The sequence below is a fragment of the Aotus nancymaae genome, unplaced genomic scaffold (assembly GCF_030222135.1).
Source record: "Aotus nancymaae isolate 86718 unplaced genomic scaffold, 86718_ANA_hifiasm-v0.15.2.pri h1tg000031l, whole genome shotgun sequence".
NCBI lineage: Eukaryota > Metazoa > Chordata > Mammalia > Primates > Aotidae > Aotus > Aotus nancymaae.
Window position 1 is genome coordinate 6475451 of NW_026988444.1, and position 13177 is coordinate 6488627.

General features: G+C 42.6%; 1 protein-coding gene across 3 annotated transcripts in view; it reads left to right on the forward strand.

Moving 5' to 3' along the window:
- Positions 1 to 13177, forward strand: part of FARP2 (FERM, ARH/RhoGEF and pleckstrin domain protein 2) — a 143489-nt gene that overhangs the window by 63607 nt on the left and 66705 nt on the right. The window lies entirely within an intron of this gene.

A 13177-nucleotide genomic window follows, 5' to 3' on the forward strand; every position in this document is an offset into this window, starting at 1 on the left:
TCCTTTTGGGAGCACTCCAGTCACTGGCCCTTGTAAAATTTTGCACCTCTGATAGACTATGGTAATCCTGAAAAGGTCCCCTTAATGCTGAATGTCGTGGGAATTGTCAGTCTTGCAGTCTGGGAACCCGTTGCCTGTATGACCTGCTATTGCTTTGTGAGCTTGTTTTAACCTGTAACCATCAAAGGGCTTGGTCTGATTCAGACCTCCCTCATCAAGCCATGTTTATTATTGTTTTCTTTTCCTTTATTTTTTTAACCTAGCCATCCATCAAGTTTCAATTTCCTGTCAGAAAAAAAGCTAATTTTGAATTTAGAATATTGTGTTACATTTCGTACTAAATGTGATTAGAGAAAAATTAAAATCCACTAGAGACTAACCTTAGCAATTCATGCCTTCAAGTGGAGGGTCTGAGCGTCCCCTGCCTACGTCTGCTGATTAAGTGTTCCCCTGTAGCACAAAGATGAAAACCTCATATCCAAACTGAGCCATTGCCACATTTCCAGAAAAAGACAAATAATACAACCTATAGACGTTCTAAAAGCAAAGGATTAGAAACTTCACATTGAAGATAGCAGACTGAATACATGTATTTATTTTTATTCCCTCAAAACCCTGAACACAATGACAGTGAAGGAATTTTTTAGACATTTAAATCCATAAGAACAAAGAATGGGAGAAGAGCCCACAAAAGATGATGGACATCAGCAATATTTGGAAGCTGGGAAATGAATCAGTGAGTGGGACCTGACTTTGCAGAGTGGGAAAGGCTGAAATCTCACAGCCTATAGCAGCAAAACTGCAGTGCAAGCCAACATGTCCTCAGGAGCCCCAGAAAGGGCTCACAGTTGATGCTCATGAGAAATAGGAATGCTCCTTTATAAAAAATGTAAAATTTTATCTTGTAATTTTTTTTTTTTATGTTAGCCTTGCTTGTAATAGTAAAATTTTGGGAATTAACTAGAAAGCCAGTTAAATAGCCTGTCACAGTGGTTCACACCTGTAATCTCAGCAATTTGGGAGACTGAGGATGGCAGATTACTTGAGTCCAGGAGTTTGAGATCAGCCTGAGCAACATGGCGAAACCTCATACCTACTAAAAATACCAAAAATTCATCGAATGTAGTGGCGTGTACCTGTAGTCCCACCTACTCAGGAGGCTGAGGTGGGAGAATCACCTGAGCCCAGGAGGTCGAGGCTACAGTGAGCCAAGATAGTGCCACTACACTACAACCCGGGCACCTGGAGTGAGACCCTGTGTCTAAATAAATAAATAAAAGCCAGCTAAATAAATAGTGGTGCATCTATGTAAACAGAATATTGGGCAACTGTACAAACACGGAAGCAGCTCTTTATGTTCCAATAATGAGACATCCTTCACGATGTATCATTACATGGAAAAAAGATTCAAAACTGTGTATAGTAGTTACTGCTTGTGGGGAAAAGAGAGAAGATTATATGTGCACTATATTACACACTATAAAATGACCTGGTGACATTAATGGCCCCAGGGAAGGGTGGCCAAGCCGGCAGGCTTTGGAACAGGGCTGAGAGGGAGACTTGCACCATGGAATCATTTTTGAACCTTCAGAATTTGAGCCTTGTGAATGTATTACTGTATTATATTGCCACAAAACCCTCACAGAAATAAAACACTACATCTGTGAAATGAGCAGGATGCCATGATAGAAATAAATGGAGAACACAGAAACATTTGCACATTTAAAAAATAGGTGCTCCTAGTCCATCCCCACCCTGCGTCGCCTACCTGGTCCACATGCCAGGCAGGGGTCATCAACCTCTTTGTCCCAAAGAGTTGTGCTGGCTGATGTACTGCTACTTTTTAGCAGGTTTAGGGCGTGGCCCCACAGGCAGCAACAGGAACCCAACCTCAGCAGACCTTGGGCTCCACGATTTTATCTCCATCATCCACAGAGGTATGGCAGCCTCAGTTCTGAGCACAGATATTTAAAATTGTTATATAGGAGGATCCAAGATGGCTGATTAGAGCAGCTGAGGTCCACGGCACTCACAGAGAGGAATGAAAAAGGGTTGAGTGAATTCACCTTCAACTGAAATATTCAGGTTCTTGCACTGGACCTAACTAGGCAAACAACTCAACCCACAGAGAATGAAGAAAAGCGAGGGTGGGGGTCAATGGCCCACCCAGGAGCAGCACGGAGCCATAGGAACCCCAACCCCCAGCCAAGGGAAATGGTGAGTGATTGTGCAGTCTCGCCCAGGAAACCACACTTCTCCCACAGATCTTTGCAACCCAGGATCAGGATCCCCTTGTGAGCCCATGCCACTAGGGCCTTGGGTCCAATACACAGAGCTGTGTTCAGTCTTGGCAGAGCAGCCACTGAGGCACACACAGAGACCCAGGAGTTTTACATACTTCAGCCCCAGGACCCCCAGCAAGGGAGGAAATCTGTTTGTACAAATCCCTAGAAAGGGGGATGATTAATCCAGGAGCCAGTGTCATTCTGTGGGCCCCACTTCCTCAGCACCTCAAAAGTTAAGACCCACTGGCTTAGAATTCTAGCCAGCCAACAGCAACAGGCTGGAATCTGCCTGAGATGAATCTGAGTTCCCAGTGGGTGGAGCAACCACCATCTCTAGTTTGGTTGACTCAGCCATTTCAGCCTGTTGACTTTGGAGAACATAAACAGTCTGGACAAGGAAGAGTTCCCCCAAATATAGCATACCTGCTCTACAAAAAGCAGCCAGCCTACTTCTCTAAGCAGGTCCCTGACCCTGTTCCTCCTGACTGGGTGAGACCTCCCAACCAGGGTCTCCAGTCACTTCCTACAGGTACATTTGGGCCAGCCACAAGTCAGTGCTCCCTTGGGATGGAGCTTTTACAAGAAGCTGGCTGCCATCTTTTCTGTTACATAGGCTTTGCTGGTGACACCTCCAGGAAAAACTGAGGCAACTAGGGTATGGAGCAGACCCTCAGCAAACTGCAGCAGCCCTACGGTAAAGTGGCCTGACCAGTAAAAGAAAAATAACAAGACTAGGCACAGTGGCTCACACCTGTAATCCCAGCATTTTTGGAGGCTGAGGTGGGCATATCACTTGAGGTCAGGAGTTCAAGAGCAGCGTGGCCAACATGGTGAAACCCCATCTCTACTGAAAATAAAAAATAAAAAAATTAGCTGGGCACAGTGGCAGGCACCTGTAGTCCCAGCTACTAGGGAGGCTGAGGAAGGAGAACTGTTTAAACCTGGGAGGCAGAGGTTGCAGTGAGCTGAGATCATGCCACTGCACTCCACCTTGGGCAACAAAGTGAGACCCTGTATCAAAAAGAAAAAAAAGAAAACAGAAAACAACAACAACATGAACATAAAAAGCCCATTCAGAGGTCAGCAACTTCAAATATCAAAGGTTGATAAGCCCACAGAGATGAGAAAGTCAACACAAAAATGCTGAAAACTCAAAATATTAGAGTGCCTCTTCTCCTCCAAATGACCACAACACCTCTCCAACAAGGGAACAGAAATGGGCCGAGGCTGAGATGGCTTTATTGACAGAACCAGGCTTCAGAAGGTGGGTAATAATGAACTTTGCTTAGATAAAGGAGCGTGTTGTAACCCAATACAAAGAAGCTAAGAACCATGATAAAACAATACAGTAGCTTATGGCCAGTTTTGAGAGAAACATAACTGACCTGATGGAGCTGAAAAAATACAACACAAGAACTTCACATTGCAATCACAAGTATCAATAGCAGAATAGGTCAAGCAGAGGAAAGAATCTCAGAGCTTTGAAGACTATCTTTCTGAAATAGGCAGACAAGAATAGAAAAGAATAGAAGAGGACGATCCAAGATGGCCAAACAGGAATAGCTCTGGAGTGCAGTTCCCAGTGAGAATGCAGAGGGTGAGTGATCACCGCACTTCCAAACGAATTTTTACTGCCCACAGACCAGGAGATTCCCAGGCGGAAAAGTGCCACGGGCCTCCAGCACGGCTGTTTCAGCCAGTGCGGCAGGTCTCCGCACAAAAACTCACACAAATCTGGGTACTGTTTCATCTGGCGCCTGGAATACCTGGGAGACAGAGTCACCCATTCAACTGAAAAAGAGGGCGCTGAAACAGGGAGCCAGGTGATCTGGCTTGGCAGGTCCCACCCCCACAAAGACCAGCAATCTGAATTGCTTTGGATTGAGAGTTTCACAACAAGCACAGCTGGACCCAGGACTGTCCAGCTCTGTGGAGGGAAGGGCATCCACCATTACCGAGGCAGTCTGCCATTACCAAGGCAGTTCTAACTATATCTTTTATAAACAAAACCGCAAGGAAGTTCACACAGTAGCTGGGCAGAGCCCACGGCAGCTCAGCAATTCCTCTGCTGGCAGACTGTGACTAGGCTACCTCCTTGCTGGGCAGAGTATCTCTAAAAAAGGCAGCAGCACGTCAGGAACTTATAAATAAAGCCCCACCGTCTCAGGACAGAGCACCTGGGGGAAAAAGGCGGTTATGAGCTCCACTGCAGCAGACTTAAATGTACCTGCCCAGCAGCTCTAAACGGAACAATGTAGCTCATAGCTCAGTACTTGAGCTCTATAAGGGACAGACTGTCTCCTCAAGCAGCTCCCCGACCCCTGTATATCCAAAAAGACACCTCATAAAGGAGAGTTCAGGCTGACATCTGGCAGGTATCCTTCTGGAACAAAGATAACAGAAGAAGAAACTGGCAGCAACCCTTACTGTTCTGCAGCTGCTGCAGGTTATCCCCAGGCAAGCAGGACCTGGAGTGGACCTCCAACAGTCCTAAAGCAGAGGAGCCTGACTGTTAGAAGAAAAACTAAAAAACAAAAAGAAATAACTTCATCAACAAAAAGGACATCTACTTAGAGACCCCATCCAAAAGTCACCAACTTCAAAGACCACAGGTAGATAAATCCACAAAGATGGGAAGAAACCAGAGCAAAAAGGATGAAAACACCCAAAACCAGAATGCCTCTCCTCCTCCAAGGGATCACAACTTCTCACCAGTAAGAGAACAAGGCTGGATGGAGAATGAATCTGATGAATTGACAATAAGCTTCAGAAAGTGAGTAATAGCAAACTTCTCTAAGCTGAAAGAACACGTTTAACACAATACAAAGAAACTAAGAACCTCGAAAAAAGATTTGACAAAATGCTAATGAGAATAGACAGTTTAGAAAAGAATAATTGATAAATGAATTGATGGAGCTGAAAAACACAACACGAGAACTTTGCGAAGCATACACAAGTTTCAATACCTAAATCGACCAAGCAAAAGAAAGGATATCAGAGATTGAAGATCAACTCAGTGAAATAAAACAAGAAGGCAAGATTAGAGAAAAAGTGAAAAGAAATGAACAAAGCCTCCAAGAAATATGGGATTATGTGAAAATACCTAATCTACATTTGATAGGTGTACCTGAATGTGATGGAGAGAATGAATCCAAGTTGGAAAACACTCTTGAGGATATTATCCAGGAGAACTTCTCAAACCTAGCAAGGCAGGCCAACATTCAAGTCCAGGAAATAAGAGAACACCACAAAGATATTCCTCAAGGAGAGTAATACCAAGGCACATAATCATCAGATTCACCAGGGTTGAAATGAAGGAAAAAATGCCAAGGGCAGCCAGAGAGAAAGGTTGGGTTACCCATAAAGGGAAGCCCATCAGACTCACAGCAGATCTCTCCACAGAAATCCTACCAGCCAGAAGAGAGTGGGAGCCAATGTTCAACATCCTTAAAAAAAAAGAACTTTCAACCTAGAATTTCCTATCCAGCCAAACTAAGCTTCATAAGCAAAGGAGAAATAAAATCCTTTACAAACAAGCAATTGTTGAGAGATTTTGTCACCACCAGGCCTGCCTTGCAAGAGCTCCTGGAAGAAGCACTAAACATAGAAAGGAACAACCAGTACCAGCCACTCCAAAAATGAGCCAAATGGTAAAGAACATGGACACAATGAAGAAACTGTGTCAACTAATGGGCAAAACAACCAGCTAGTATCAAAATGATAGGATCAAATTCACACATAACAATATTAACCTTAAATGTAAATGGGCTAAATGCCCCAGTCAAAAGACACAGACTGGCAAATTGGATAAAAAGTCAAAACCCATCTGTGTGCTGTATCCAGGAAACCCATCTCACATGCAAGGATACACATAGGCTCAAAATAAAGGGATGGAGGAAGATTTACCAAGCAAATGCAGAGCAAAAAAAGAAAACCAGTGTGACAATGCCACATATCTACAACCATCTGATCTTTGACAAACCTGACAAAAACAAGCAATGGGAAAAAGATTCCCAGTTTAATAAATGGTGTTGGGAAGACTGGCTAGCCATGTTCAGAAAGCAGAAACTGGACCCCTTCCTGACACCTTACACTAAAATTAACTCCAGATGCATTAAAGACTTAAACATAAGACCTAACACCATAAAAACTCTAGAAGAAAACCTAGGCAAAACCATTCAGGACATAGGCATAGGCAAGGACTTCAAGACTAAAACACTGAACGCATTGGCAACTAAAGCCAAAATAGACAAGTGGGATCTAATTAAACTCCAGAGCTTCTGCACAGCAAAAGAAACGATCATTAGAGTGAACTGGCAACCAACAGAATGGGAAAAAATTTTTGCAATTTACCCATCTGACAAAGGGCTGATATTCACAATCTACAAAGAACTAAAGCAGATTTACAAGAAAAAAACCCATTCAAAAGTGGGCAAAGGATATGAATAGACACTTCTCAAAAGAAGACATATATGAGGCCAACAAACATATGAAAAAATGCTCATTGTCACTGGTCATTAGAGAAATGCAAATCAAAACCACACTGAGATACAATCTCATGCCAGTTAGAATGACGATCAGTAAAAAATCTGGAGACAACAGATGCTGGAGAGGATGTGGAGAAATAGGAACACATTTACACTGTTGGTGGAAGTATAAATTCGTTCAACAATGCTTGCTTCAGCAGCACATATACTGAATTAGTTCAACCATTGTGGAAGACAGTGTGGCGATTCCTCAAGGACCTAGAAATAGAAATTCCATTTGACCCAGCAATCCCATCGCTGGGTATATATCCAAAGGATTATATATCGTTCTATTATAAAGACATATGCACACGTATGTTCATTGCGGCACTGTTTCCAATAGCAAAGACCTGGGAACCAACCCAAATGCCCATTGATGATAGACTGGACAGGGAAAATGTGGCACATCTACACCATGGAATACTATGCAATATTAAAACAATGAGTTCGTGTCCTTCGTAGGGACATGGATGAACCTGGAAACCATCATTCTCAGCAAACTGACACAAGAACAGAAACACCACATGTTCTCACTCATAGGTAGGTGTTGAACAATGAGAACACATGGACACAGGGAGGGAAGCATGACACATTGGGGTCTGTTGGTGAGGACTAGGGGAGGGACAGCATGGGGTAGGGAGTTGGGGAGGGATAACATGGGGAGAAATGTCAGATATAGGTGATGGGGATGGAGGCAGCAAACCACATTGCCATGTATGTACCTGTGCAACAATCCTGCATGTTCTTCACATGTACCCCAGAACCTAAAGTGCAATAAAATATATATAATTTAAAAAAAGAAAGAAAAGAATAAAAAGGAATTCTAAAACCTCCAAGAAATACAGGATTATGTGAAGAGTCCAAACCTACAACTGATTGGGTTACCCAAAAGAGACAGAGAATGGAACCAAATTGGAAAACGTACTTCAGGATGTAATCCAGGAGAATTTCCCAAACCTAACAAGACAGGTTGATATTCAAATTCAGGAAATGCAGAGAACCCCAGTAATATACTCCACAAGAAGATCTACTCCAAAACATGTGATCATCAGATTCTCCAAAGTTGAAATGAAAAAAAAAAAAAAAAAATACTAAGGGCAGCCAGAGAGAAAGGCCAGGTCACCTACAAACGGAATCCCTTCAGACCAACAGGGGACTTCTCAGCAGAAACCCTACCAGCCAGAAGAGATAGGGGACCAACATTCAGCATTGTTAGGGAAAAATTTCCAACCCCAGAATTTTATATCTGCTCAAACTAAACTTCATAAGGAGAAGAGAAATAAGATTTTTCAGACAGGCAAATGCTTAGGTAATTCATTACCACCAGGCCTGCCTTGCAAGAGCTCCTGAAGGAAGCACTAAATACCAACCACTGCAAAAACACCCTGAAATACATAAACCAGTGGCGGGATAAAGCATCCACATAAACAAGTTTGCAAAATAACCAGCTAGCACCATGATGACAGGATGAAATTCACACATAACAATACGAACCTTAAATGTAAATGGTCTAAGTGCCCCCAATTAAAAGACACAGACTGGCAAGCTGGATAAAGAGCCAAGACCCATGGGTATGTTGGCTTCAAGAGACCCATCTCATATCCAAAGACACACATAGGCTCAAAATAAAGGGATGGAATAAAATTTACCAAGCAAATGGAAAACAGAAAAAAGCAGTTGCAATCCTAGTTTCTGACAAAACAGACTTTAAAGCAACAAAGATCAAAAAAGACAAAGGCATTATATAATGGTAAACAGTTGAAGAAGAAGAGCTAATTATCCTAAATATATATGCACCCAATACAGGAACCCCCAGGTTTATAAAGCATGTTCTTAAAGACCTACGAAGAGCCTTAGACTCCCACACCATAATAGTAGGAGACTTTAACACCCCACTGAGAATATTAGATCATCAAGACAGAAAGTTAACAAAAATATTCAAGACTTGAACTCAGCTTTGGATCATGTGGACTTGATAGATATCTACAGAACTCTCCACCCAAAAACAACAGGATATACATTCTTCTCATTGCTACATGACACTTTCTCTAAAACTGATTACATAATCAGAAGCAAAAAACTCCTCAGAAAATGTAAAAGAACTGAAATCATAACAGTCTCACACCACAGCACAATGAAATAAGAACTCAAGATTTAAAAATTTACTCAAAACAACACAACTACATGGAAATTGAACAACCTGCTCCTGAATGACTCTTGTGTAAATAATGAAATTAAGGTAGAAATCAAGAAGTTATTTGAAACTAATGAGAACAAAAAGACAATGTATTAGAATCTCTGGGATGCAGCTAAAGCACTGTTAAGAGGGAAATTTAAGGCCGGGTGCAGTGGATCACAGGTCAAGAGATCGAGACCATCCTGGTCAACACGGTGAAACCCTGTCTCTACTAAAAATACAAAAAATTAGCTGGGCATGGTGGTGTGTGCCTGTAATCCCAGCTACTTGGGAGGCTGAGGCAGGAGAATTGCCTGAACCCAGGAGGCAGAGGTTGCCGTGAGCCGAGATCGCGCCATTGCACTCCAGCCTGGGTAACAAGAGCGAAACTCCGTCTCAAAAAAAAAAAAAAAGAGGGAAATTTATAGCACTAAATGCCTACACCAGAAAGCTAGAAAGATCTCAGCCTAACAACCTAACATCTAAACTAAAAGAACTAGAGAATCAACGGCAAACAAACCCCAAAGCTAGCAGAAGACAAGAAATAGCCAAGGTCAGAGCTGAACTGAAAAGATAGACATGAAAAACCCTTCAAAAAAAAATTAGCAAATCCAGGAGCTGCTTTTTTGGAAAATAATAATAATAATAATAAAGTAGACTGCTAGCTAGACTAATTAAGAAGATAATGGGGAAGAATCAGATTAACAATCTGAAATTATAGGCGAATATTACCACTGACCCACAGAAATATAATCATCAGAATACTATAAACACCTCTATGCACATCAACTGGAAAATCTAAAAGAAATGGATGAATTTCTGACACATACACTCTCCCAAGACTGAACCAGGAAGAAATTGAATCCCTGAATAGACCAATAATGAGATCTGAAATTGTGGCAGTAATGAATAGCCTACCAAGCAAAAAAAAAAAAAAAAAAAAATCCCAGGACCAGATAGATTCATAGCTGAATTCTACCAGAGGTATAAAGAAGAGCTGGTACAATTTCTTCTGAAACTATTCCCAAAAAATTGAAAAGGAGGGACTCCTCCCTAACTCATTCTACGAGGCCAGCAATATCCTGATACCAAAACCTGGCAGAGATACAACAAAAGAAGAAAACTTCAGGCCATTATCCTTGATGAACATTGACGCAAAAATCCTCAATAAAGCCAGGTGCAGTGGCTCACACCTGTAATCCCAGAACTTTGGGAGGCAGAGGCTGGTGGGTCACCTGAGGTCAGGAGTTTGAGGCCAGTCTGGCCAACATGGAGAAACCGTGTCTCTACTGAAAGTACAGAATTAGCCAAGTGTGGTGGTGCATGCCTGTAATCCCAGCTATTTGGGAGGCTGAGGCAGGAGAATCACTTGAACAGGGAGGGGAAGGTTGTGGTGAGCTGAGATTACAACATTGGACTCCAGCCTGGGTGACAAGAGCAAAACTCTGTCTCAAAAAACAAAACAAAAAAATCCTCAGTAAAATACTGGCAAATTGAATTTTGCTTATCCTATGACCAAGTTGGCTTCATCCCCAGAATGCAAGGTTGGTTCAACATACATGAATCAGTAAATGTGATTCATCATATAAACAGAAGTAAAGACAAAACCACATAATTATCTCAACAGATGCAGAAAAGGCCTTTGATAAAATTCAGTGTTCCTTTATGTTAAAGTTAGGTATTGAAGGAGCATACCTCAAAATAATAACCATATGTGACAAACCTACAGCCAATTTCATACTGACTGGATGGGAGACCAAGGCAGGCAGATCACCTGAGGTTGGGAGTTCCAGACCAGCCTGAACAACATGGAAAATTACAAAATTGACCAGGCGTGGTGGCAGGCACCTGTAATCACAGCTACTCAAGAGGCTGTGACAGGAGAATTGCTTGAACCCAGGAGGCAGAGGTTATGGTAAGCCGAGATCGTACCATCGCACTCCATCCTGGGCAACAAGAGCAAAACTTGGTCTCAAAAAAAAAAAATTAACTGGTCGTGGTGGCAGGCACCTGTAATGCCAGCTACTCAGGAGGCTGGGGCAGGAGACTCACTTGAACCAGGAGGCAGAGGTTGCAGTGAGCTGAGATCATGCCATTGTACTCCAGCCTGGGGGACAAGAGTGAGACTTCATCTCAAAAAAACAATAATAATAATAAAACACCTAGGACTACAACTCCAAGGGATATGAAGGACCTCTTCAAGGAGAACTACATCCCACTGCTCAAGGAAGTCAGAGAGGACACAAACAAATGGAGAAATATTTCATGCTCATGAATAGGGAGAATCAATATCATGAAAATGGCCATACTGCCCAAAGCAATTGATAGATTCACTGCCATTCCCCTTAAAGTACCATTGACATTCTTCACAGAATTAGGAAAAAAAAAACTATTTTAAAATTCATATGGAACCAAAATAGAGCCTGAATAGCCAAGACAGTCCTAAGCACAAAGAACAAAGCAGGAGGCATCACACCACTCGACTTTAAACTGTACTACAAAGCTACAGTAACCAAAACAACACAGCACTGGTACAAGAACAGACACATAGACCAATGAAACAGAATAGAGAACTCAGAAATAAGATCACCTGCAGCCATCTGATTGTCAACAAACCTGACAAAAACAAGCAATGGGGAAAGTACCCCCTATTTAATAAATGGTACTGGGAGAGATGGCTAATCATATGCAGAAAATTGAAACTGGACCCCTTCCTTACACCATATACAAAAATTAATTCAAGATGAATTAAACACTTAAACGTAAGGCTGGGTGTGGTGGCTCACGCCTGTAATCCCAGCACTTTGGGAGGCCAAGGTGGGTAGATCCTCTGAGACCAGGAGTCCGAAACCACCCTGCCCAACATGGTGAAACCTTATCTACTAAAAATTCAAAAAAAAATTAGCCAGGCATGGTGCCAGGCACCTGTACTCCCAACTATTCAGGAGGCTGAGGCAGGAGAATCACTTGAACTGAGGAGGTGGAGGCTACAGTGAGCTGAGATCGTGCCATCGCACTCCAGCCTGGGCAACAAGAGTGAAACTCCTCTCAAAACAAACAAACAAACAAAAAGCTTAAATGTAAAATCCAAAACTATAAAAACCCTTAAGGAGGGCTGGGCACAGTGGCTCACATCTGTAATCCTAGCACTTTAGGAGACCGACGGGGGTGGATCACTTGAGATCAGGAATTCGAGACCAGCCCAGCCAACATGGTGAAACCCCGTCTCTACTAATATAATTAGCTGGGCATGGTGGTGGGTGCCTATAACCCCAGCTACTCGAGAGACTGAGGCAGGAGAACGGCTTGAACCTGGGAGGTGGAGGTTGCAGTGAGCCAAGATCAAGCCACTGCACTCCAGCCTGGGCAGTGGAGCGAGACACTGTCTCAAAAAAGAAAAAGCCTAGAAGAAAATTTAGGCAATACAATTCGGGACATAGGCACAGGCAAAGATTTCATGACAAAAATGCCAAAAGCAATTGCAACAAAAGCAAAAAATTATAAATGAGATTTAATTAAAGCTTATGCAGGAAAGAAACTATCATCAGAGTGAACAGACAACCTGCAGAATGGGAGAAAATCTTGCAATCTGTCCATGCAACAAAGGATAATAGGGGAGAAGACCCGAGAGCTCCCAGGAAGGAGAGAGAGAGAAGTGTGATTTAAAACGGCTTTGAACTAGTCAGTAGCAATACTGGAAGCTAGAAAGAAGTAGGGCAGGCGGCGGTTCAAAAATTAAGAGGAAATTATTTCCAAACTAATTCTTTTTTTTTTTTTTTGTAAGAGACTGGAGTTTTATTATTACCCAAATCAGTCTCCCAGAGAATTTGGCGATCAGTTTTTTAAAAACAATTGGATGTGTGTGGGGGTCGGGGGGCGGGTTCCAAACTAGAATTCTCTGTGCTCTGTCCCACATGACTTTGTACAGAGAAAGACTTTGTTCAGACATGCAAATTTTTTAAAATTTAACTGCCACATCCTTTGTAAGGATGCCACGAGAAAAGAGAATAAACTAAAATGAGAATGATCTGAGACATGCAAAGGAAGACAGACTGGCTGCTGAGACCGCATCCGCCAACACCAGAGCGGAGGGCGGGCCCCGGGAGGAGGGCGGGCCTTGTGGAAGAGTGTTATCTGGCGATAGGTACATGCCACTGGAGCAAATGAAAAGAGGCAATTAGGAGCTCAAG